Consider the following 25061-nt stretch of genomic DNA (forward strand, 5'->3'; position numbering starts at 1 on the left):
TGGTCAGGGACTAATTGCCATATTAGTCCCTCTAATATGGCTCATTAGCTATGAGCCATAGCTCTGTCAGCTATTTTTTTCTAATGTATATTGGTTTCTTATTTAATCAGACTTACACACTTTATTTCCATTGAATATGGAATTCTAATTCCTTATTATTTAACCTTAACTCAAATCTTACCCTCTCTTTTAATAAATTAGGACATACTAGTCTTGTAAAATATTATTTCTAATTATTGGTTAGTACCTTCCACTCTCTTCTTTCATCTGACAGGTGAGACATACAATCACTCAATCTTCATGCAAAGATATATGATGATATAATACAGATTTTACAGAATACTGTGTATGTTATTTCTATTACATAATTCCTTTTAGTGTTTCCATCCATCAAAATATAGCATTCATCTGAAATTTCTCTAATAATTTGTTTGCCTCTTATGTACAGAGATAGATAAATGAAGTAACTGTCTTACAACATGTAATAGGTTGACTTATTTATTTGTATGTGGGGATTTATACAGTGATTTGTCTCTAAAGAGCAAGTGAAATAATTTTTAAAAATGGAAAACATAAAAATTTTAATGTGAAGACTACAAGGAAGACTTTAATGAAGGAGAAGGCTGACTTTTCCTGATAATGACAACACAGACATTGTTAAATTTCTTTGCGAGGACAATGAGAAAAAAGTTAGGAGGGTGCTTTTATAAAGTCCTTGTTATTATTACTCAAGTCAATGAGCTGTTAAGTACAAGCTTCATTATGACCTATGTTCATCATCTTGATACTTAATAATGCACCAGATGCACTTTTCCTGCTTTGTCAATTGCCTGGTCTATCAGTCGACTGAGCGTTCCCTGCCAAATGCGACTGTCTTCCATCTCCAGAGGAGAGAGTTGGTTTACCCACATCTAGACTTCATCGTTTTCTTCCCAAAGTATTTTGTTCCCTGAGACAGGTTCCATCGGAAATTAGGTCAGAAATTTGTTGTTTACTCACCACATCTTAGGTCAGAAGAACAAAGGAAACAATATCTCATCTTGATAAATAATTGAGATATGTCAGATGACATACTAATTTTAAAAGTGTGTTAATCCCACTTAAAGATAGATGAGGAATTAATTTAAACGTGGGCTAACCGGCCTGCTCTGCACTGCATCCGGGTAGTGCCTTTGCTCTCAAGTTAACCCGATTGCGCAGAGGTGCCCTTGTTTCCTGACTTCATCCCCAAACCATCATGATTATTTCAGTTTACCTTCTCCTTTTCCCAGAACATCCTGTTTGCAGTCATGCAAAGGGAGTGTTTGGTGCGAAGACGCCTAATTCATAATTAGCATCGTCGTTATCATGGACATACTAGTAGGGGAATGCCTCTGCTGGAAGTCACCCACCAGGACCCACAAATCTGTGGCCCACACCCGGGCTGGCTGGGCTCAGAGGCAGGTGGATCGCCGCTCCTTCCAGACCCAAGCCCAGGGCGCTGGATGGTGATGCTTCACCCAGGGTGGGGGCAAAGTGCCCAGGGTAGCAGCACTTCTTATTTTTGGTGGAAACTGCCCCTCGCTCCTGCTCTCAGGACCTGGGGGTGTGCGCACTCATCGCGACTGTCCCTCTCTTAAGTGGGGCACTCCGCGCGCCCCCCACCCCCCGTCACCTCTGCGCGCCCCCCTGCAGCCCTTGCAGCGCCCAGGGCACCCCAGCGGCGGCCACTGAGCTTCAGGCAAGTTCACCAGTTGCCTCCGTCGCCGCCTGGGAATCTGGGGCCCCCAGCGACTGCGAGCCCCGGTCTCCCTGGGACCCGGCGAGGGCGCGCGGCCGCTGTGCCTGCCCCACCCGCCACCCCTGCGAGCGGGGAGGCCCGGAGAGGCGGGGGCGGCCAGCGGCTGGCCTGGGGCAGGAGCAGCGCCGCCCACAGCCCGGGGTCTGGAGCGCAGGGGAGGGGGAGCGGCTGGGGGCAGAGCTCTCCTCCTCGGGGGGGACCCCAGCCGGGTGCACAGCAGCACCAGCCAGCTGCCCAGACGCGCGGGGGTTCCTGGAGCGGGGCAGCCCCGGCGCCGGGGTGGGGGGGGGGGGGGACAGCTGCAGCGGGATCAGGCCTCCGTGGAAGCGTGGCTGGTGATCACCGGGACTTCGCCTTCTCTTACTTTGTTAGGAAAGCCACCAGGTAAGGAGGGGACCCCGGAGGACGCGACTCCGTGGCCGGTACAGTCGAGACGCCCAAGCGTGGGGTCCATCCCACTTGCTCACACTTAGATGCAACAGTGTACAGGCCGGACCCCTCCCTCCCCGCCCCACACCCCCGGCTGCCCTGGCGATGCCCGAGGGCGACTGTTCACAGACACCCGCCTTCAGAGGCCTTCCCCGGGCCCCCTCTAGCCTCCGGGGCCCCCTAAATCTTAGCGCCCCCCAAACCCTCCCCTGCAGCTCCTCCGGGAGCACCATGTCCAGCCTGGTCGCAGCGGCTCCGCTCCGCCCGGCCCCCCTCGCCGGCCCTCGCGGGGCGGGGAAGCCGGCGGGGGAGAGCGGAGGAGCCCGAGGCAGCAGCAGGCGGCGTCCTCCCGGGGTGAGTGCGGTCGCCTGTCGCCCCCCGCAGTCCCTCCCGGGCTCGCGCGCTTCCTTCCACTCTAGGCTGCGCCCAGGGCTCCGCGGCGCGCACGGAGGCGCTGGGGAGGGCGGCGGCGGCGGCCAGCGGGGGGCTGGCGGGTCCGGGCCTGGCCAAGCCCGAGGCCGGCTCCTCCCGGTCGGAGCCCAGCGCCCGGGCGGCGGCGGCGGAGGGCGGGTGCCCTTTGGAGACCGAACAAGGTAGTTCCCGAGCATCCCCCCCTTCCCACTTCCCTTGGGGGCGCGGGGCTGGGTGCGGGGTGGGGGCGTCGGGGTCAGCCGGGGTGGGGGGCTTCCCTGGAAGCGGACTGATAGGTTTCTCTGCCTTTATTCTCTTCGCGTAGTCGTACTTTGGGATCTTAGAAGCGGCTCTTGTTTTTTTGTTTGTTTGTTTTTTCACAAAAGGCTGTTTCTCCTAAAGAGTTGGTGTCGCTGTCGTCACTGTCGGGGTTTGGGGACAGAGCTGTTGTCTTAGGGCAAATCTTATCTCCAGGGTTTCGTTACTCCGCCCTCCTTGTAAAGTCTTTAAAAATGACTTTTTTTAAAGCTACGGTTATTATATTATAGTTGTTGACAATAGACCGACCACTTTCTTTAAACCGTATGTGTGTGTATATACTCTTATATACCTATCTGTAAGAGTTCATGTTGAGTAAAAGTCAGAAAATGAAAGTGTAAAATATTTAAAGAGTAGTACAGGCCATTAATTTTAAGAGTTAAAAAGCACCTAAAGCTGTCAGTTTAAAGAATATAATCTAAGAGCTGTGTGTAGTCAGGGGTTCTGGTTTGGGCTTATATTTGGTGGCATTAACTGGAGATTTAAGAGAGATTAGACAGTAGTTGATTATAAAAATTCCAGATTTCTTTTTTTTTTTTTTATGATAGGCACACAGAGAGAGAGGAGAGAGGCAGAGACACAGGCAGAGGGAGAAGCAGGCTCCATGCACCGGGAGCCTGATGTGGGACTCGATCCCGGGTCTCCAGGATCGCGCCCTGGGCCAAAGGCAGGCGCCAAACCGCTGCACCACCCAGGGATCCCCCAAATTCCAGATTTCTAAACCCAGTGTGATTCATATGGTTGTGGTAAAAACTTATTGCAGACATTTTTACTTTAGAGCTAGGATTTTTTTTTTAACTAGAAGCTCACATTACTTTGCTTTTTTCCCTTTTGTTACACGCTGTAAGTGTAAAGTGAGTCTGTGATTCAGGACCCCATGAAACAGATCGTTCTGTAGAAACATTTAACATTTTTAAAATTTAAAGTAAATTTGGATTCACTTAGATTGGGCATCTGTGCCTGTAAACAGGCATGTTGATGGAATATTTCTACCTTATTTGATTTAATTGTTGTCATTTGACATTCATGCATGCTTTTTTATCCTATCCCCAGACTGATCAAACATTGATCTGCCCTCACAAGTAGTCCCTGAACAGGATGAAGGTTTCTGGCATTCCTAAATTCTTCTTTAAATACCTGTGAAGGAAAAATAAATAAATAAATAAATAAATACCTGTGAAGGGGATCCCTGGGTGGCTCAGAGTTCAGTGCCTGCCTTTGGCCCAGGGCATGATCCTGGAGACCTAGAATGGAGTCCCAGGTCCGGCTCCCTACATGGAGCCTGCTTCTCCCTCTGCCTGTGTCTCTGCCTCTCTCTGCCCCTCTCTCTCTCTCTCTCTCTCTCTCTCTCTCTCTCTCTCTCTATATATATATATATATATATATATATATATATATAATGAATAAATAAATAAAATTAAAAAAATACCTGTGACAATTGGTTGACCTTGAAAGGAGTTCTGCTGCTATATTACATTGTTTGTTATAACTTATCTTCAAACACAGAGCTAAGCACCTAGTTAAAAGCTACAAGCTTGGGGCATAGATGCTTTTTAGAAATCGCAGCCTCTTTATGTGAATTTGAGTGTCAGTTGAAGAATTCATAACATAATATAGGCAGAAAAATTATTTTGAGACTTGTAAACTACAACGTATGGAAAATCCCACCCTCACTGTTCTACCTGCCTGTGTACATACCGTGTTAATTATTTGATATTTTGAAAAAAAAAGTCCCCCAAATCAATAACTTATTTTTGAAAAAAAAGTAAGTTTTTGATAGTAATGAAAAAACAAGATATTTTCTTATATTTATTTTTCTCAACTATTCAGCTATTTTTATAAATTATTCAGAAAATTACATCATATATAGTGTAGTTATTAGTCTAGAGAGCCTTAATGATTTTTCAGTACTAAATTGAGAGAAAACAAGCATTGAAAAGACCATTTTATTCCTTTAAGTGTTTCTGTACAGATATTAGTGCTTTTAAAACAGGAGCCTAAGAAGCAGCAGAGGCTAACATCTAGTTGTTCTGTACAAGCCTCTTGAATAATTTTTATTTTTACAAGAAATCACTTTTGAAGGTATACTCCGTTTAATAATGTTTGATTAACTTAAAAGTAATAACTATCATGTATTAAAGACTGTATTAGGCATAGAGTTTGTCTGAGACTCTATGCTGTCACTTTATATGCATCATTTCCTTTAATTTTTAAAAAATATTTATTTTATTTTACTTTATATTTTGTGACTTTTTATTTTCATAAATCTATTTTTTATTGGTGTTCAATTTGCCAACATATAGAATAACACCCAGTGCTCATCCCGTCAAGAGCCCCCCTCAGTGCCTGTCACTCAGTCACCCCACCCCCTGCCCAGCTCCCCTTCCACCACCCTTATTTCGTTTCCCAGAGTTAGGGGTCTCTCATGTTCTGTCTCCCTTTCTGATATTTCCCAATTATTTTTTCTCCTTTCCCCTTTATTCCCTTTCACTATTTTTTATATTCCCCAAATGAATGAGACCATATAATATTTGTCCTTCTCCGATTGACTCATTTCACTCAGCATAGTACCCTCCAGTTCCATCCACGTTGAAGCAAATGGTGGGTATTTGTCATTTCTAATGGCTGAGGAATATTCCATTGTATACATAGACCACATCTTCTTTATCCATTCATCTTTCGTTGGACACCGAGGCTCCTTCCACAGGTTGGCTATTGCGGACATTTCTGCTATAAACATGGGGGTGCGGGGATCCCAGGGTTTCACTGCATCTGTATGTTTCGGATAAATCCCCAGTAGTGCAATTGCTGGACCATAGGGCAGGTCTATTTTTAGCTCTTTGAGGAACCTCCACACAGTTTTCCAGAGTGGCTGCGCCAGTTCACATTCCCACCAAGAGTGTAAGAGGGTTCCCTTTTCTCCACATCCTCTCCAACATTTGTGGTTTCCTGCCTTGTTAATTTTCCCCATTCTCACTGGTGTGAGGTGGGATCTCATTGTGGTTTTGATTTGTATTTCCCTGATAGCCAGTGATGCAGAGCACTTTCTCATCTGCGTGTTGGCCATGTCTATGTCTTCCTCTGTGAGATTTCTCTTCATGTCTTTTGCCCATTTCATGATTGGATTGTTTGTTTCTTTGCTGTTGAGTTTAATAAGTTCTTTATAGATCTTGGAAACTAGCCCTTTATCTAATATATCATTTGCAAATATCTTCTCCCATTCTGTAGGTTGTGTTTTAGTTTTGTTTACTGTATCCTTTGCTGTGCAAAAGCTTCTTATCTTGATGTAGTCCCAATAGTTCATTTTTGCTTTTGTTTCTCTTGCAAAATAAAAGAAAGAGAAAGAGAAAAAAAGAAAAAAAAGAGAAAAAAAGAAAAGAAAAAAACTGGGGGGGGGGGGGGAACCAAACAAATCAAAAAACAAAAAAACAAGGGGGAGTATCCTCTGATTCTGTATACTGTAAATCCCTCGACTTCCCCTGGAACTTTCCAGTGCTGCTTAGTCAATAATCTGTTTTCCCCCTGTCCCTCTAGCTTGTCTTCTGGGGGAGGGGCCTGTTGTGCTGATTTTCAGGTGTTAGCACTTGGGGGAGCTACTCAGCCCCCTGCCTGCTGCAAGGTTCAGTGCAAGATGTTTAAACTGTTTGTCCGGTGAGGACCCTGTGAGGCTCAGTGGGGGTTGTTTACCCCGTGAGGCCCCAGGAGGAACAACCAGAGTAGCGGTGGCCAGCTCTGGAGCCCTAGAGTCAGCTCCCGCAGTAACCCCGGAGCTCTCTGTCTGCAGGGCCTGGATGCTCCAGGGGCGGGGCCGCTGATCTGCTCAGCTCTGGGCAGGAGCGTCCTTGCTGTCCTTGGCCCTCCCGGGTTCTGCCTGTCCTGGGGGGAGGCCGGATCCTGGGCTGTGTCCTTGGTGCCCTGGGCTCCCGGGCCTGCGCTGTTGGAATCCTGCTCCCCCCATGCAGCCCCCTCCATGCAGAGTCCCCGCCTGAGCCCCTCCAAGCTGCTCCCAGGTCCAGCCGTGTGTGCTGCAGCCCTTTAGGATGCTCAGCTGCAGACTGTGGTGAGCTCTCCTTGGGGCCCAGGTGTCTGTTAGTGCCTTTGGGAGCCTGAGGGCATCCCCGCCCTCCTGGGGTCCTGCTCTAACTCCCTGCGAGTGCCTTTCCACCCGGGAAGATTGGTGCAGCTCCTGCTTCTCCGGAACGGGACTCTCCTGTCCTGGGGACACTCGCCCCAGACTTAGCTGGGCTCCTCGCGGCCCCTCCCCCTTGGATGCCTTTTGTTTCTTTATTTCTTTTTTCCCCCGTCTTCCTACCTTGATATAAGCATGAACTCTTCTCACTGTAGCATTCCAGGTGTTCTCTCTTTAAATCTCAGGCCTAATTGGTAGATTTTGAGGATTATTTGTAGGTTATCTTGGTAATTTGGTGGGGAGAGGTGACTTGGGGACCCTACTCTTCCGCCATCTCACCCAGAATACTTTTCTGATGTTCTTTCAGCTACACATATTTAGGGCACTAATTACTTGTAATGAAAAACTGACTTAATTTTTCACATCAACCCTTTTAAGTTATTTAACTTCCTGTGTATTATATTCTGAATGCTGTTCAGTTAAAAAGACTGCAATCTGTAAAAATCTGTGTTTTCTATCTGCTTTTCCATCTAGAGATAGGGGATTCCATGAGTCGGGGTTATTGGATAATACCCCTGGGGAAGATATAAACAGATAGGCCTCAGTGATATGTGTATACGTGTTTATAAGCAGAAAATAGGCAAGAATTTTTAACAGAATCCTCTGAAAAATCTCTAGGGGTGGTGGAAGGGGAGGAGGCTGGGGGGTGGGGGTGAATGGGTGACGGGCACTGCGGCGGGCACTTGACGGGATGAGCACTGGGTGTTATTCTGTATGTTGGCAAATTCAACACCGATAAAAAATAAATTTATTATTAAAAAAAGAATCCTTTGAAAAATCAAAAGAAAAAGCCCTGTGTCCTTTGCTGAGAAACTAAATCTCTACTGTCCTAGTGATGATCTTTGTTGATTTCTAAAAATGTGTCTCTCTTGGGTTTAAATCTGAGAACGGTGTGCTGTCAGAATTGATTACGTGAGCAGACTTTTTTTGTGTGTGTGTGCTTCTAAAGATATCCCGAGGTCTGTTTAATTAGACACTGAAGGCAGAGGATCTGGCCTAACTTCAGTTAAAAACAAAGGAAAAAATGCCTGTAATTTAATATAAAAATATGATGCCTTCAGATACTCCAAAGATATCCCTACCTTAAATATTAGTGCTTAAAACTAGCTTCTTTTTCTTTTATTTTCCTTCCCCACCTTAGCTAACTTTTTTTGTTATGTAACTGGCTTAGGAGGTCTGTGCAAATCAAACAGGGTTTGGGATCGAGATGGTTTTTACTGCAAGATGAGAACATTCACTCATTACAGGCCCCCAGGCATGTGGAAGATGATCTTCAGTAGGACAGTAACCAATACACTTCATCTTCATGAAAATTCAAATAAAAATGATGCTATTTGGAAGACCAGTTTTGACAGGAAAAAATATATTTTGGCTGCAAAGGTTAGTTAGATGCTGGAAAATGATACTAAGAGGAATATCTTCCTTATTCCTTAGACTTTAAAAATGTTCAATTTATTGCCTCAGGGTTTGGTATCATTACAAAATATATAAATGGAGACTTTAATAGTAGCCATCTGTTTGGAGAGTTTTTACTTGGTTAGTCTGGAGAGAGGAAGGATGGCTTAGATTATCTTTGAATGTCTCTTTTCGATATTTCATGAGGGGAATGCTGTGGGTAGGGTGGGAAGATACAAATCACATGAGCAGATGTTCTAACAGCTTCACTGAAGTGTTGAAGACTGGGAAGGGGAACGAGGCACTTCAGAGTTGGAGGGAACAGGTAGCCTGCAGAGAGGAACTCAGAAGTCATTTGGTTCAGGGTGTTTTGAATAAAATAAATAGTGGTTCTGTTAATGGACAAAAGAAGTATCTCAGCCATGAATATGTAAGCAACTATATAGTACATTGCTGTCTTTGACCTTGTTGCTATGAGAATATAAGTAATCCTGAATCGATATGTAATTTGGATGTATTGAAAGTGACAGGTTTCATCAGAAGTTTAATATAAAATTAAATGGTGCTTGTCTCCTAAGCTGTGATGTGGTGTGAGATAGTTATAGACGACCAGAGTGCATACATCTAATGGGCCGGAAATAAGTCACTAATACTGAATACTTGGACCTAGTTGGAGGCAAAGGGCCTGGGGAAAAAGCTGAAATATACAAAGAGCAAACGATGCCCCTGGTCGAGTGTGCTTACTCTAATAAGTCTCAGAGAAATCTTTGTTATGATTCACATGTTTGAGGAAAGAATCGCAAATGTCAGACACATCTGATATATGTTGTACTTCCTACTGGGCGACAAATGTATGACTTAGAGGTAGTTTCTGTAAGTAGTGCTATCCTCTCCAACGGAGATATGTCACTGACAGAGCCATTGGTGTTTCCCTACATAAAATACGTTGGATTGTGTGGATTCCAGCAGTAGTGGTGTTCCGGATGAGAGTGTCTGTTTGTGTAAATGGAGGCCTCAGTCCTCGGATTCACCAGAAGATTTATGTGGGGATCTGCACTCCAATAAAGATAGCCAGAAAGAATGTAGTAAACGCAAAGCAGTTCATTAAAGCAAAAAATGTACACCTCAAGGTGGGAGAACAGGCAGGTTCTGAGAAGTGGGACTGGCCCCTAGGTTGTTCTGGGATTGGGTATTACTGGGCCTCGCTGGGCTGGGAGGAGCTGTGATCTGCAGTGAGGTGGTCTCTTAATGGAGGCTGCCTCCAGTCATTTGGGAAACGCCTCCCACAGGTTGGGAGTGAGAGTTTGACCCTCTGAGGTTTGGCAGCCTTCTCCATGGGGGGGGGATAGAGAGGTGTACCCATTATGCAAATACATTATAATGAGTCTAGGGGTTACCTTGGGGCAGGGGTGGAAGGGGAGAGAGCATGCTCTACACCCGAGGTATTTGATCTGCTCACCCCAAGGTCTTAGAAACTACAAAGGAGGCCATTGTCTTCCCAGGATTTTAATGTGTAGCTTATCAATCACCAGCCTTGCCTCCGCTCCTCTCTCCATCATTCCCCTTTAAAGACTGGGGACCGTGCCTTAAGGGTGTTCCTTCCACTGCTTCCGTCTCCCTTCTGCGAAACAGTCGCAGATGTTAAAATCTGATTCTAAGAAAATTTTTCTTTCAAGTATCTAATGGCATTGCTGCTCATTCTGCTTCATTTAGCTCTTTGTCAAGGTAAACAGTTTTGTTACTGTAGCTACAGAGGAACCAGGAAAGGAGACTTCATACCCAATTATCTAACGTGATTATTTAATGATTTATTCACTGTCCTTGAAGAAAAGTGAGTTGATGTCCTCTTTGAGGAGGGGTATAGAGAGTTCTTTCTATCTATCGCAGCAGTGTTTCTGGACACTTCTGACGTTACCCAGTGGGCAGTGAGGGGTAAGCAGCAACATAGCACAGTTTTCAAATGCCTCCCAAAGGAGATCTCAGTATGAGCTTTCCTAGTCAGAAGTTACAAATTCCCATGGCTTCTCACCTAAACATATGAGATATAGATAGTAGGTGTTTATAGTCCTGAGTTCTTCTTTTAGCAATTATAATATCAAAAATTAAATTTCTGCTTCTCATTGAGGTCTCACATTTTGTCAGCAAGATTTTTAAATGATTATTGAGGATCCTTTGGCATTTAAGAAAACAGGAATTGTTAGGGAAACATGGCAGTGAATGTATGAAGACAGAACAGGCAAACTGTATTTTTTCTGGACAATACATGCTAAAATCTTGACATATCAGTGTTTGGAGCTCAAGTAGCAGATGTTTCAATGTAACAGTTTTTTGGAGGTAACTTAACCTCTGCAGATGGCTTCCTAGTCTGTACATCAGTATGTGGCTGGACCTGTGCAGTCTGTTTGATGTCCATGCCCCTCATTTTCTTGGTTGCTTCTGTGCCACTCCCGGGGCCTTTCTAATTGCCTTCTATGTGCTGTTCTCTCTGGGTAGGAGCACTCTATCTCCAGCCCTTCACTGGCCACTGGCCGGTGCCTGCCTTCTATAGAGCTCCTCTCAGGTCAGAGAGGCTGTATCATCTCTTCTGAGATTGCTCAGCTCCCCTCACTCTGCCTCCTTCTACTCTGCTTGAGTTGTCTTCACAGCTCTTACCTTTACCTGAAGTTATATCCTATGCTTGTTTGTTCTTTTTTTTTTTCTTTTTTTCTTTTTTTTTTTATTGGTGTTCAATTTACTAACATACAGAATAACCCCCAGTGCCCGTCACCCATTCACTCCCACCCCCCGCCCTCCTCCCCTTCCAACACCCCTAGTTCGTTTCCCAGAGTTAGCAGTCTTTACGTTCTGTCTCCCTTTCTGATATTTCCCACACATTTCTTCCCCCTTCCCTTATATTCCCTTTCACTATTATTTATATTCCCCAAATGAATGAGAACATATAATGTTTGTCCTTCTCCGACTGGCTTACTTCACTCAGCATAATACCCTCCAGTTCCATCCACGTTGAAGCAAATGGTGGGTATTTGTCATTTCTAATAGCTGAGTAATATTCCATTGTATACATAAACCACATCTTCTTTATCCATTCATCTTTCGTTGGACACCGAGGTTCCTTCCACAGTTTGGCTATCGTGGCCATTGCTGCTATAAACATCGGGGTGCAGGTGTCCCGGCGTTTCACTGCATCTGTATCTTTGGGGTAAATCCCCAGCAGTGCAATTGCTGGGTCGTAGGGCAGGTCTATTTTTAACTGTTTGAGGAACCTCCACACAGTTTTCCAGAGTGGCTGCACCAGTTCACATTCCTACCAACAGTGTAAGAGGGTTCCCTTTTCTCCACATCCTCTCCAACATTTGTTGTTTCCTGCCTTGTTAATTTTCCCCATTCTCACTGGTGTGAGGTGGTATCTCATTGTGGTTTTGATTTGTATTTCCCTGATGGCAAGTGATGCAGAGCATTTTCTCATGTGCATGTTGGCCATGTCTATGTCTTCCTCTGTGAGATTTCTGTTCATGTCTTTTGCCCATTTCATGATTGGATTGTTTGTTTCTTTGGTGTTGAGTTTAAGAAGTTCTTTATAGATCTTGGAAACTAGCCCTTTATCTGATATGTCATTTGCAAATATCTTCTCCCATTCTGTAGGTTGTCTTTGAGTTTTGTTGACTGTATCCTTTGCTGTGCAAAAGCTTCTTATCTTGATGAAGTCCCAATAGTTCATTTTTGCTTTTGTTTCTTTTGCCTTCGTGGATGTATCTTGCAAGAAGTTACTATGGCCGAGTTCAAAAAGGGTGTTGCCTGTGTTCTTCTCTAGGATTTTGATGGACTCTTGTCTCACATTTAGATCTTTCATCCATTTTGAGTTTATCTTTGTGTATGGTGAAAGAGAGTGGTCTAGTTTCATTCTTCTGCATGTGGATGTCCAATTTTCCCAGCACCATTTATTGAAGAGACTGTCTTTCTTCCAATGTATAGTCTTTCCTCCTTTATCGAATATTAGTTGCCCATAAAGTTCAGGGTCTACTTCTGGATTCTCTATTCTGTTCCACTGATCTATGTGTCTGTTTTTGTGCCAGTACCACACTGTCTTGATGACCACAGCTTTGTAGTACAACCTGAAATCTGGCATTGTGATGCCCCCAGATATGGTTTTCTTTTTTAAAATTCCCCTGGCTATTCGGGGTCTTTTCTGATTCCACACGAATCTTAAAATAATTTGTTCTAACTCTCTGAAGAAAGTCCATGGTATTTTGATAGGGATTGCATTAAACGTGTATATTGCCCTGGGTAACATTGACATTTTCACAATATTAATTCTGCCAATCCATGAGCATGGAATATTTTTCCATCTCTTTGTGTCTTCCTCAATTTCTTTCAGAAGTGTTCTATAGTTTTGAGGGTATAGATCCTTTACATTTTTGGTTAGGTTTATTCCTAGGTATCTTATGCTTTTGGGTGCAATTGTAAATGGGATTGACTCCTTAATTTCTCTTTCTTCAGTCTCATTGTTAGTGTATAGAAATGCCACTGACTTCTGGGCATTGATTTTGTATCCTGCCACGCTACCGAATTGCTGTATGAGTTCTAGCAATCTTGGGGTGGAGACTTTTGGGTTTTCTATGTAGAGTATCATGTCATCGGCGAAGAGGGAGAGTTTGACTTCTTCTTTGCCAATTTGAATGCCTTTAATGCCTTTTTGTTGTCTGATTGCTGAGGCTAGGACTTCCAGTACTATGTTGAACAGCAGTGGTGAGAGTGGACATCCCTGTCTTGTTCCTGATCTTAGGGGAAAGGCTCCCAGTGCTTCCCCATTGAGGATGATATTTGCTGTGGGCTTTTCATAGATGGCTTTTAAGATGTCGAGGAATGTTCCCTCTATCCCTACACTCTGAAGAGTTTTGATCAGGAATGGATGCTGTATTTTGTCAAATGCTTTCTCTGCATCCAATGAGAGGATCATATGGTTCTTGGTTTTTCTCTTGCTGATATGATGAATCACATTGATTGTTTTACGGGTGTTGAACCAGCCTTGTGTCCCAGGGATAAATCCTACTTGGTCATGGTGAATAATTTTCTTAATGTACTGCTGGATCCTATTGGCCAGTATCTTGTTGAGAATTTTTGCATCCATGTTCATCAGGGATATTGGTCTGTAATTCTCCTTTTTGGTGGGGTCTTTGTCTGGTTTTGGAATTAGGGTGATGCTGGCCTCATAGAACGAATTTGGAAGTACTCCATCTCTTTCTATCTTTCCAAACAGCTTTAGTAGAATAGGTATGATTTCTTTAAATGTTTGATAGAATTCCCCTGGGAAGCCATCTGGCCCTGGACTCTTGTGTCTTGGGAGGTTTTTGATGACTGCTTCAATTTCCTCCCTGGTTATTGGCCTGTTCAGGTTTTCTATTTCTTCCTGTTCCAGTTTTGGTAGTTTGTGGCTTTCCAGGAATGCGTCCATTTCTTCTAGATTGCCTAATTTATTGGCGTATAGCTGTTCATAATATGTTTTTAAAATCGTTTGTATTTCCTTGGTGTTGGTAGTGATCTCTCCTTTCTCATTCATGATTTTATTAATTTGAGTCTTCTCTCTCTTCTTTTTAATAAGGCTGGCTAATGGTTTATCTATCTTGTTAATTCTTTCAAAGAACCAACTCCTGGTTTTGTTGATCTGTTCCACAGTTCTTCTGGTCTCGATTTCGTTGAGTTCTGCTCGAATCTTTATTAACTCCCTTCTTCTCTTGGGTGTAGGATCTATTTGCTGTTTTTTCTCTAGCTCCTTTATGTGTAAGGTTAGCTTTTGTATTTGAGTTCTTTCCAGTTTTTGAATGGATGCTTGTATTGCGATGTATTTCCCCCTTAGGACTGCTTTTGCTGCATCCCAAAGATTTTGAACGGTTGTATCTTCATTCTCATTAGTTTCCATGAATCTTTTTAATTCTTCCTTAATTTCCTGGTTGACCCTTTTATCTTTTAGCAGGATGGTCCTTAACCTCCACGTGTTTGAGGTCCTTCCAAACTTCTTGTTGTGATTTAGTTCTAATTTCAAGGCATTATGGTCTGAGAATATGCAGGGGACAATCCCAATCTTTTGGTATCGGTTCAGACCCGATTTGTGACCCAATATGTGGTCTATTCTGGAGAAAGTTCCATGTGCGCTTGAGAAGAATGTGTATTCAGTTGAGTTTGGATGTAAAGTTCTGTAGATATCTGTGAAATCCATCTGGTCCAGTGTATCATTTAAAGCTCTCGTTTCTTTGGAGATGTTGTGCTTGGAAGACCTATCGAGTATAGAAAGAGCTAGATTGAAGTCACCAAGTATAAGTGTATTATTATCTAAGTATTTCTTCACTTTGGTTAATAATTGATTTATATATTTGGCAGCTCCCACATTCGGAGCATATATATTGAGGATTGTTAAGTCCTCTTGTTGAATAGATCCTTTAAGTATGATATAGTGTCCCTCTTCATCTCTCACTACAGTCTTTGGGGTAAATTTTAGTTTATCTGATATAAGGATGGCTACCCCTGCTTTCTTTTGAGGACCATTCGAATGGTAAATGGTTCTCCAACCTTTTATTTTCAGGCTGTAGGTGTCCTTCTGTCTAAAATGAGTCTCCTGTAGACAGCAAATAGATGGGTCCTGCTTTTTTATCCAGTCTGAAACCCTGCGCCTTTTGATGGGGTCATTAAGCCCGTTCACATTCAGAGTTACTATTGAGAGATATGAGTTTAGTGTCATCATGTTATCTATTCAGTCCTTGTTTTTGTGGACTGTTCCACTGAACTTCTTCTTAAAGGGGAATTTTAAGAGTCCCCTTAAAATTTCTTGCAGAGCGGGTTTGGAGGTCACATATTCTTTTAGTTGCTGCCTGTCTTGGAAGGTCTTTATCTCTCCTTCCATTTTGAATGAGAGCCTTGCTGGATAAAGTATTCTTGGTTGCATGTTCTTTTCATTTAGGACCCTGAATATATCCTGCCAGCCCTTTCTGGCCTGCCAGGTCTCTGTGGAGAGGTCTGCTGTTACCCTAATACTCCTCCCCATAAAAGTCAGGGATTTCTTGTCTCTTGCTGCTTTAAGGATCATCTCTTTATCTTTGGAATTTGCAAGCTTCACTATTAAATGTCGAGGTGTTGAACGGTTTTTATTGATTTTAGGGGGGGATCTCTCTATTTCCTGGATCTGAATGCCTGTTTCCCTTCCCAGATTAGGAAAGTTTTCAGCTAGAATTTGTTCAAATACATATTCTGGCCCTCTGGCCCTTTCGGCGCCCTCGAGAACCCCAATTAAACGTAGGTTTTTCTTTCTCAGGCTGTCATTTATTTCCCTTAATCTATCCTCATGGTCTTTTAATTGTTTGTCTCTTTTTTCCTCAGTTTCCCTCTTTGCTATCAACTTGTCTTCTATGTAACTCACTCGTTCTTCCACCTCGTTAACCCTTGTCGTTAGGACTTCTAGTTTGGATTGCATCTCATTCAATTGATTTTTAATTTCTGCCTGATTAGCTCTAAACTCTGCAGTCATGAAGTCTCTTGAGTCCTTTATACTTTTTTCTAGAGCCACCAGTAGCTGTATAATAGTGCTTCTGAATTGGCTTTCTGACATTGAATTGTAATCCAGATTTTGTAACTCTGTGGGAGAGAGGACTGTTTCTGATTCTTTCTTTTGAGGTGAGGTTTTCCTTCTAGTCATTTTGCTCAGTGCAGAGAGGCCAAAAGTAAGTTGTATTGGGAAAAAGAGAGGAGAGAGAGAAGGAAAGAAAGGAGAAAGAGGAAAAAAAAGGGAAGAAAAAAAACGAAAAGAAAAAAAAAGAGAGGAAAAAGAGAAAGAAAAAGAAAGGAGAAAAGAAAGGGGGTGGGAGAAGGAAACAAATCAAAAAGCAAAACAAAAACAAAAAAACAAAAAAAAACAAAAAACAAAAAAAAAAAAAAAAAAAGAAGAACCACCGGGGGGTATCTTCTGATTCTGTGTACTTTGAAGTCCCTTGGCTTCTCCTGGAAGTTGTCAGTCTAGCTGGTGTTCTGGGGGAGGGGCCTGTTGTGCTGATTCTCAGGTGTTAGCAGTTGGTGGAGCTGCTGTGCCCCTGCCTGGTGCAGGGCTCAGTGGGGGTTGTTTACCCCGTGAGACCGCAGGAGGATCAGCCCCAGTGGCGGGGCCAGGTCTGGAAACCTGGATTCAGCTCCGGCAGGAACTCCGTCTGCAGCGCCTGGAGGCTCCGGGGCGGGGCCGCTGATCTGCTCAGCTGGGGCAGGAGCGTCCTTGCTGTCCTGGGCCCTCCCAGCCTCTGTCTGTCCCGGGGGAGGCCGGATCCTGGGCTGTGTCCCGGCGCCCTGTGCTCCGGAGCCTGCGCTGGTGGATTCGCGCTCCCGGGCCGCGCAACCCCCTCCGCGGAGCTGCCGCCCGAGCCCCTCCGAGCTGCTCCTGGAACCGCGCAGCCCCCTCCGCGGAGCCTCTTCCTCCGCCCGAGCCCCTCCGAGCTGCTCCGGGTCCCGCCGTGCGCGCTGCAGCCCTTAGGGAGCTCGGCGCACTCTCCTGGGCGCGCAGTTGCTGTTACTGTCCCGGGGAACCCGAGGGCATCCTCGCCCTCCTGGGTCCTGCTCCACCTCCCCGCGAGCCCCTTTCCGCCCGGGGAAGGTCGGTGCAGCTCCTGCTCCTCCGGGACGGGGCTCTCCTGTCCTGGGGACACTCGCCCCGGCCTCAGCCCGGCTCCTCGCGGGGCCCCTCCCCCTTGGAGGCCTTTGTTTCTTTACTTCTTTTTCCCCGTCTTCCTACCTTGATAGAAGCGCGAACTCTTCTCCCTGTAGCATTCCAGCTGGTCTCTCTTTAATTCTCAGGCCGAATTCATAGGTTTTCAGGATGATTGGAAGGTTTTCTAGGTAATTTGGTGGAGACAGGTGATTTGGGGACCCTACTCTTCCGCCATCTTGCTCCTCCCCCCTGCTTGTTTGTTCTTAAGTGCTGCAACGATGTCCAGTTCCAGCTGTCTTGTTCACTGAAAGATTCATAGTGCCTTAAGTTGTACCTGGCACATGGTAGGGACTCAATGAACTATGTCCAGTGAATGCATGATTGTCCAAATGAATCATTTGGAAATTCAGACCTTATTAGGCTGATGGTGCTTTATTTTATTAAATGAAGTTTTGGAGATGTAGAATTTGTTTATCCCCACCCCAGGTCTGCAAAGGTGAATTTATATTCTTATATTTGTGTTACTTGGTATTAGAGATCTGAAGTGCTGATCACTCACTCCTTTCCTCCTCCCCTGGATTCCAATGGAATTTAAACACATAGTGAGTTGGATGGAGATTGATATATGCATTATTAAACTGAGCACCGCCTGATAACCTACAGTGTGGGGGCCTTGGAGAAGCTCGATTTGAAGCAACTTGGTTTCCAGAATGTAAAATGAACTACCCACTCCTTTGGCAGTTACCTCTCTCCCTCCAACTGAATGTTGAGTGGGTCTGACCAGGAGGCCTTATGGCATGAAACAAAAGACAGAGGGCCCACTGACCTCAACAAGCCATGAGCAGGCCATGAAAAGACAAAATGGAACCTATTTTATTTATCTACTAGTTAGAAATATGAAAATGTGGCTCAGTGGATGTCAGATTCTACTGGTTTCATTAGCAAGTTCTCTTCACATGGAAGTGATTCAGGAAACAGGTGGAGAGTGAAATTGAAAGGATTACTCCAGCTCTGCCCCCCTCAACTGGGAACCAAGCAGTATCCCCTTTTCAGTGGGAAAAAGGGGACAGGTTGCAATTATGGTTGTCCCCTGGGTGATTGCAGTTGCGACACATATATTACAATATACGTACTTACAAATAATTTTAACCAGAAAAGAGCTATCAACTCTGAGAGTTGCTTGCAATTGTGAGTCATCTAGACATCTGCCAAATAAAATAGTAGGTTCTATTTGTACGTATGTTTAAGGGGAAGAATGGATGTTAATCCAGCATCTATTCAAAACCTGTCAATAAGAAATGTGTATCCTTTTGAGAAAATATCATATCCTACTCTTGATAGGTTTAGTATGACTAATACTAACTTCATGTACAAACTCGGGAGCTTTTTATGTTTCAGGTTCGTGGGAGTAAGGGAGAAGTTCTATACATTTTGGATGCTGCCAACCCTTGACACTCCAACTGGCTTCGCTTTGTTCATGAGGCACCATCTCAGGAGCAGAAAAACTTGGCTGCCATTCAAGTAAGCTTATTTGCTTATTTGTACTATGTACTGTGAGAGGAATGAACTAATTTATAACTGCACTCCCTGTTTTAAATTTATTCCCAATGACCTGCTTCAAATAACAGTAACTAACTCCTAAAGCAGAGAAATCTCATCTATTCAGCATATGCAGAAAAGGGTAAAATCTAGTTGTAAATTGACACCAGATTATTCTCTTTATGAGAATTCTTGAGGGAATGAATCACATGGTCTGATATTGTCCTTGGCAGATCTTGTTTTCAAGTACTTTTGATTCATTCAGTGAACATTTATTGATAGTTTCTTTATTTGATGGTTTATTTGGCTCATAGTACAATATTCTGTGTTATTATTTGGGAAAGGCTTGATGGAGAAATTTTACTTGGGTATACCCTCATTACTAGATTTTGAGCTTCTCGAGGACAGTGTATTAGCCAGGGTTTCCCAGAGAAATAGAACCGATAGGATCTATATATCTGTCTTTCTGTCTATCTATTTATATATCTCTCTATCTATCGAAAGGTTTATTCTAGGGAATTGGCTCACGTGGTTATGGAGGCTGGCCACGTCCAGAATATGCAGAACAAGTGTCCCACTTTGAGTCTAGAGGCCACGGGCTGATGTAGAAGAACCAGTGTCCCACTTTACACACTGTTAGGCTGGAAGAGCAGATATTCTAGTTTGAAGATCATCAAGCAGGAGAATCCTCTTATTTGGAGGAGGATCCCCCTGTTGTTCTGTTCAGGTCTTCAACTGATAGGATGAGGCTCACCCACACTGGAGGACAATTTGCATTAGTCAAACCCATCTATTTAAATGTTAATCTCATGCCAAAACACCCTCACAGAAACACCCAGAATGATGTTTGAACAACTATCTGGTGATCCTGTGGCCCAATCAAGTTAATACATAAAATTAACCATCCTCAGTAGGAACCGTATTTTATTGAATTCCATATCCCTGTATCCTAGCATAGTGCTACACATTACATTGGGCTCTGATAGAAACTGTGAGTTGAACGTAGCTGATTCCTCAGCAGAAATTCAGCCAAGATGAGAAAAAGTTAGGCAATAAGTTTTTAGAGGAGTCCTCTAATTAAAACTCCTTGATCAGATGGTTAACAGAACAAAGAAACATTGCAATTTATTGGGAAATTGGTTGATTGCATGTGAAAGCACAGCTCCTGGTACCTAAGCTGCAAAAAGAAAAAGCAAAGCAATGGTTGGCAGAAGGAGAGAAGGAAAAGAATAAGGGAACTAATATTTATTTTAGAATTTACCATGTGCGGGCAGCCCCAGTGGCTTAGCGGTTTAGCACTGCTTTCTGCCCAGGGCGTGATCCTGGGGACCCGGGATCGAGTCCCACGTCGAGCTCCCTGCATGGAGCCTGCTTCTCTCTCTGCCTCTCTGTCTCTCTCTCTAATAAATAAATAAATAATCTTAAAAACAAAGAATTTACCATGTGTATTGTTCTAGAAGCTTCATTGTACATCATGTCATTTACTCTGATCAGAAAGGCTGTAAGTTTAATAATTTGCTGAGAGTTATGCTGATTTCACTCAATTCTGAGTGTAAACCCCACACTCACAAGAGGGAAAATGCACAGAATTAGGTTTTAAAGTAACCAGAAAGGATAGTCATCTAGAATATTCCATTTCCTGATGTTATTAGCTAACCATATTTTTTCCATACAGATAAGCATTGGATAACCAAAGTAATTACTGTCTTTTTTTGGTCTGGATAAACGAGAGATGCCTCTTACAAAAGGCTAGATTGGGCTGTAAAAAAGAATCTTTTTTGCAGCTGGAGATATTCAAGCCACTTTTTAGGTTATTCATGATATACATTGATCCAACCACAAATTTCAACTGATCTTTTTAAATGTGTATACATTAATTTTTTTAAGCATTTTGTATTTTTTTATGGCTTCCTGATGCAGTCCTCTTACAGCACCTCCAGCGTGACCTCACAATTTTAATTTACAAACTCAGTTCAAGTGTCTCCTTGTGAATGTTACTGATATCAAAAAGCCTACATGTAGACTCATGGAATTTACTTTAAGCAAACCCACTGTTTTGAGTTCTTTCTTTATTATGTGTTTTAGAGAATGTTATTCTGTTTAAACTCCATTTTTTCCTTATGCTTAAATAGTAACTCTAACCTTTGCTCAGATGCCTTTTGTTTGTGACCTTTCTTCCTATTGGTGGTTATGTCTGTATCATCGATAACACTCTACGTTTGCCCAGACTCCCAAAGTATTGCCTGCTCAGCTTTGAGTTCCCTTTAACTGTATATTTTGCTTGCAATGATCCCTTTAGGTAATGGAATACTATGTCGGTAGGTGTTTATCTCTACCTTTTACCCACATCACTCCTCTAGGCCCTACTTATGTATTTCTTTATATGGAAACCACCTGCACGTCTCTCTTGTTTAGTAGCCAGTGTTGCAAAGACTCACACAGTTCTCCCGGTCATTCGGTCATTCAGTGTAGTACCTGTCTTCTGCTATGTCAGGTGCCCTTCCTTCCTTGAAATAGAGTAGGAATCTACAGAAGATGACTGTTGGCAACTTTGATACTCTCAGAAATTATTGTTTGATTTAAGAGGAGGCGAAGTGGGGGTGGGATTGGAATAGGATTCATAAACTAACTAGAAGATCTGTGAAGTTTCATATTCAAATTAATTAGAATCTGTTCAGAGGCCACTCTGAGAGTCTTTTGGTGCACAAGTGATGACAGTGTCTTTAATTCCTTTTAACGTTATTTTGACTTTTCCTTAGAGTGGGATTGAGCACACTCTGTGTTACTTGCCACAGAACACAGTATGGATCTTTGTTCGCTCCCTTGGTGGAACGTCTGTTTTACTTGAATGGTAGCTGGAGTAGCAGACTGTTCAGGGTTCAGAATCACATCTGGGCTGGGAGCAGAGGACATTATAGTTGGGTCACAAGGCTGATGTCAGCCTTCTGATTCGGTGGAATAATCTCCTGAGGGTTGCATTTCAGAAACATTGAGCTGGTAGGAGAAGACCATAATGTTTCCTGCATAACATTATGAATCACCTACATTCCAAATTGTATCTGAAATTTGGGGTATTCAGGAAATTTTTTATTTGACCTATATGTCCCAGGAGTGGAGTAAATGAGAAACATTTGTGGCTATGTGGCTTGCTTGGTGGAAAATGTCAATAGTTGGTCCAAATTTTTTGGACAAGGGATTAAGAATGTGAAGTCTGTTTTGGCAGAGAATTGGAACTCCTTTTTGGAGACTTAGTTTACTTGTAGTTTTGCAATTTATTTGATTTTGTAAGATTTGCTTTGGAAATGATGATTTAAATAAATGAATTATTGAAGGATCTTGTAAGCAAAAAATTCTTCCCACTTGCACACATTTCAGAACAATTCATTGAATTATAAGTTAAGACTTCTGAAAGGTATTTCCAACTGAACCAGAAAATTCTAAGTGTGAAAGATGTGGCTTAAAATGAACCAAAAGAATTCTTAGGCTCCATAAAAAATGGGTGATTCTTACTAATTATTAATTTCATTACACCAAAGGAAAAATGTAATATTTGAAGAAATATTTGACCTCCTCAGTATTTTACAGGCTTTTAAAAATTTCTGATCTTTTTTTTTTTTTTTCATCTCCACCAACTCCAACCTTGGTTTATTTTTATTTTTTTTAAATTTATTTTTTATTGGTGTTCAATTTACTAACATACAGAATAACCCCCAGTGCCCGTCACCCATTCGCTCCCACCCCCCACCCTTCTCCCCTTCTACCACCCCTAGGTCGTTTCCCAGAGTTAGCAGTCTTTACGTTCCGTCTCCCTTTCTGATATTTCCCACACATTTGACATGAACAGAAATCTCACAGAGGAAGACATAGACATGGACAACATGCACATGAGAAAATGCTCTGCATCACTTGCCATCAGGGAAATACAAATCAAAACCACAATGAGATACCACCTCACACCAGCGAGAATGGGGCAAATTAACAAGGCAGGAAACAACAAATGTTGGAGAGGATGCGGAGAAAAGGGAACCCTCTTACACTGTTGGTGGGAATGTGAACTGGTGCAGCCACTCTGGAAAACTGTGTGGAGGTTCCTCAAACAGTTAAAAATAGACCTGCCCTATGACCCAGCAATTGCACTGTTGGGGATTTACCCCAAAGATACAAATGCAATGAAACGCCAGGACACCTGCACCCCGATGCTTATAGCAGCAATGGCCACGATAGCCAAACTGTGGAAGGAGCCTCGGTGTCCAATGAAAAAATTTCTGATCTTTTCATAGAAAATTAGTTAAGTACAGAATTATGTCATTTAAAGTCAAGACTTTGAATTCTTGGAATATTTTAGATATAGTGCTACATCTCATGTTCTTAAGGACATAGTTCCAGGCATCCCTTCCCTGGGACTTTTTTGCAGTATATTATCAACATAAATGAAAAGGTGGCTTGGTGTTATAAGAAAAAGGAGCATATGGAAAAACATTTGGGTTTTTGGTACCCCACATGAGGGATGTCAGGTTGTGGTACACCACATGAGGGATGGACTGAATATGTTGAGAGAGCACTAGGTATTGAGCCAAACTTGTGATGTCAACAAAGTTTTGTCCCAATTCTGATGTCTGTTTAGTTTTCCCATTACCAGGAGAGCTATTTTATTACATATTATTTTCTATCCTTTCTCTGCCTTGTGCAAGGAAGGATAGTCTTAGGCAGTTTATCTTGGAGTCTTCTGGTGACACATGATATTTCAAAATGGAGGAGTCGAGAGATCAAATGTGGATTTCCTGTGAGAGAAGCAACTTGAATGTTTCTAAAGCACAGACAAGACTTTCTCCATTGTCATCAAGACACTGAGATCCACGGGCTTATTAAATGTTGTTGATGCAGCATTCATATCACAGGGGCTAGCAACCAAAAAGAAAATCAAATGGATTTTTCATTCATACCAAAAATTATAAAGACTTTTCTCTAATTCAGTTTCTTTTCTGTTTTTTTAATCAGATTTATATAAATGGTTTTTATAATTTTTCTAGACTGTGTTACAGAATATTAAGGAGCAGCTGTCTAATGATTTCTTTAGTAATACCATAATAATATCAGTTAAATTACTTGCAGATCTTTTAATGGATTATCTTATAGTAAAGTGCATATTTGTCTTTCATTAGGTAAAAGTTTAAAATAAGTACAATTACAAGCAGTTGGTCCTATGAAATTTTATGTACTAGCCCTACTGTGGCTACATATTCCTATGGAAAGTAAAATTATTATATTACTTATAAATATTTTAATTCAATTGTAGTTTATCAGCAAGTCAAATGACTATTTTTAGAAATATCCTTAAGCTGCATAGAGTGATAACTTTGAAATACATCAGTTAATCCTTAATAATGATGATGGTGATGGCAGCTAGCACAGAATACATACTATATGCCAAAAAGTGGTCATGTGTATTATGACTTTAATATGTACCATGAATATGTGAGGAAGGCGCTAGAATCGTCCCCTCCTTTGTCAGGTGAGGTTGCTGATACAGAGTCTAAGTAACTTGCCTGAGCCACATGGCCATTGAGTAGCTGGATAGGAACTGAGGCCAGGTGCTCTGTCTTCCCTGTCCACCGTGTAAACCTCTGTGCTCTAACACCTTAGAGTTAATTTGCAAAAGAGCAAACACAGATTTTAAAAGCCTTCCATGCTTCTGAATTTATTATTTAGGTATTTTTGAAACTACTCTACATTTGCAAAACAGTTTCGTTTAAGAATATACATATTTTAGAGTTATTTAGAACTTATGTTCCTTGATTTTTTTAAGTTCTCAAAACATCCTGAATTCATTCAAAAGCATTGCACCTTATTTTCTTTTATCCAAAAGTCATGCTTAGGCAATATGTGTTTTAGCCTCTTTTTCTCTTTGGTGAGGGAAATTAGCTTTGTTGGAGGATGAGGAAAAGTTAGAGTCAGTGGACAAAACAAACACTTGATATAGAAGTAGAAAGAATGCATAACTGAGCCCAGTTTGGATTCTGTTAAGAAAGGCAATTTAAATGCCTAATTTCTGGCCCTGACCCTTGTTGGCTGAACACTTCACTTGATGCATTCATTCAACTGATAGCTCTCGAGCATCTGCTGTGAGCCAGGGCCTATACTCAACACTGGATATATTATGTTCAAAAGATAATCTAGTCATTGTTTCCGTAGTGGTAAAAATAATCTTGGAACTCTTCCTTTTTATGTGAATTAATGATGATAATACCTACCTCATTGGATTTTGTGAAGATTAAATTAAATAAGATAACATAAGCAAAACGTCTGGCCCCTATGTGTGC

At 42.6% G+C, this 25061-nt stretch overlaps 1 pseudogene; it reads left to right on the forward strand.

The window, feature by feature from the left end:
• The first annotated feature begins 1347 nt into the window (after window positions 1–1347).
• LOC144309593 (vimentin-like) overlaps window positions 1348–25061 on the forward strand; it is a 110534-nt pseudogene continuing 86820 nt past the window's right edge.

Source organism: Canis aureus, unplaced genomic scaffold, assembly GCF_053574225.1.
Source record: "Canis aureus isolate CA01 unplaced genomic scaffold, VMU_Caureus_v.1.0 ptg000124l_RagTag, whole genome shotgun sequence".
NCBI lineage: Eukaryota > Metazoa > Chordata > Mammalia > Carnivora > Canidae > Canis > Canis aureus.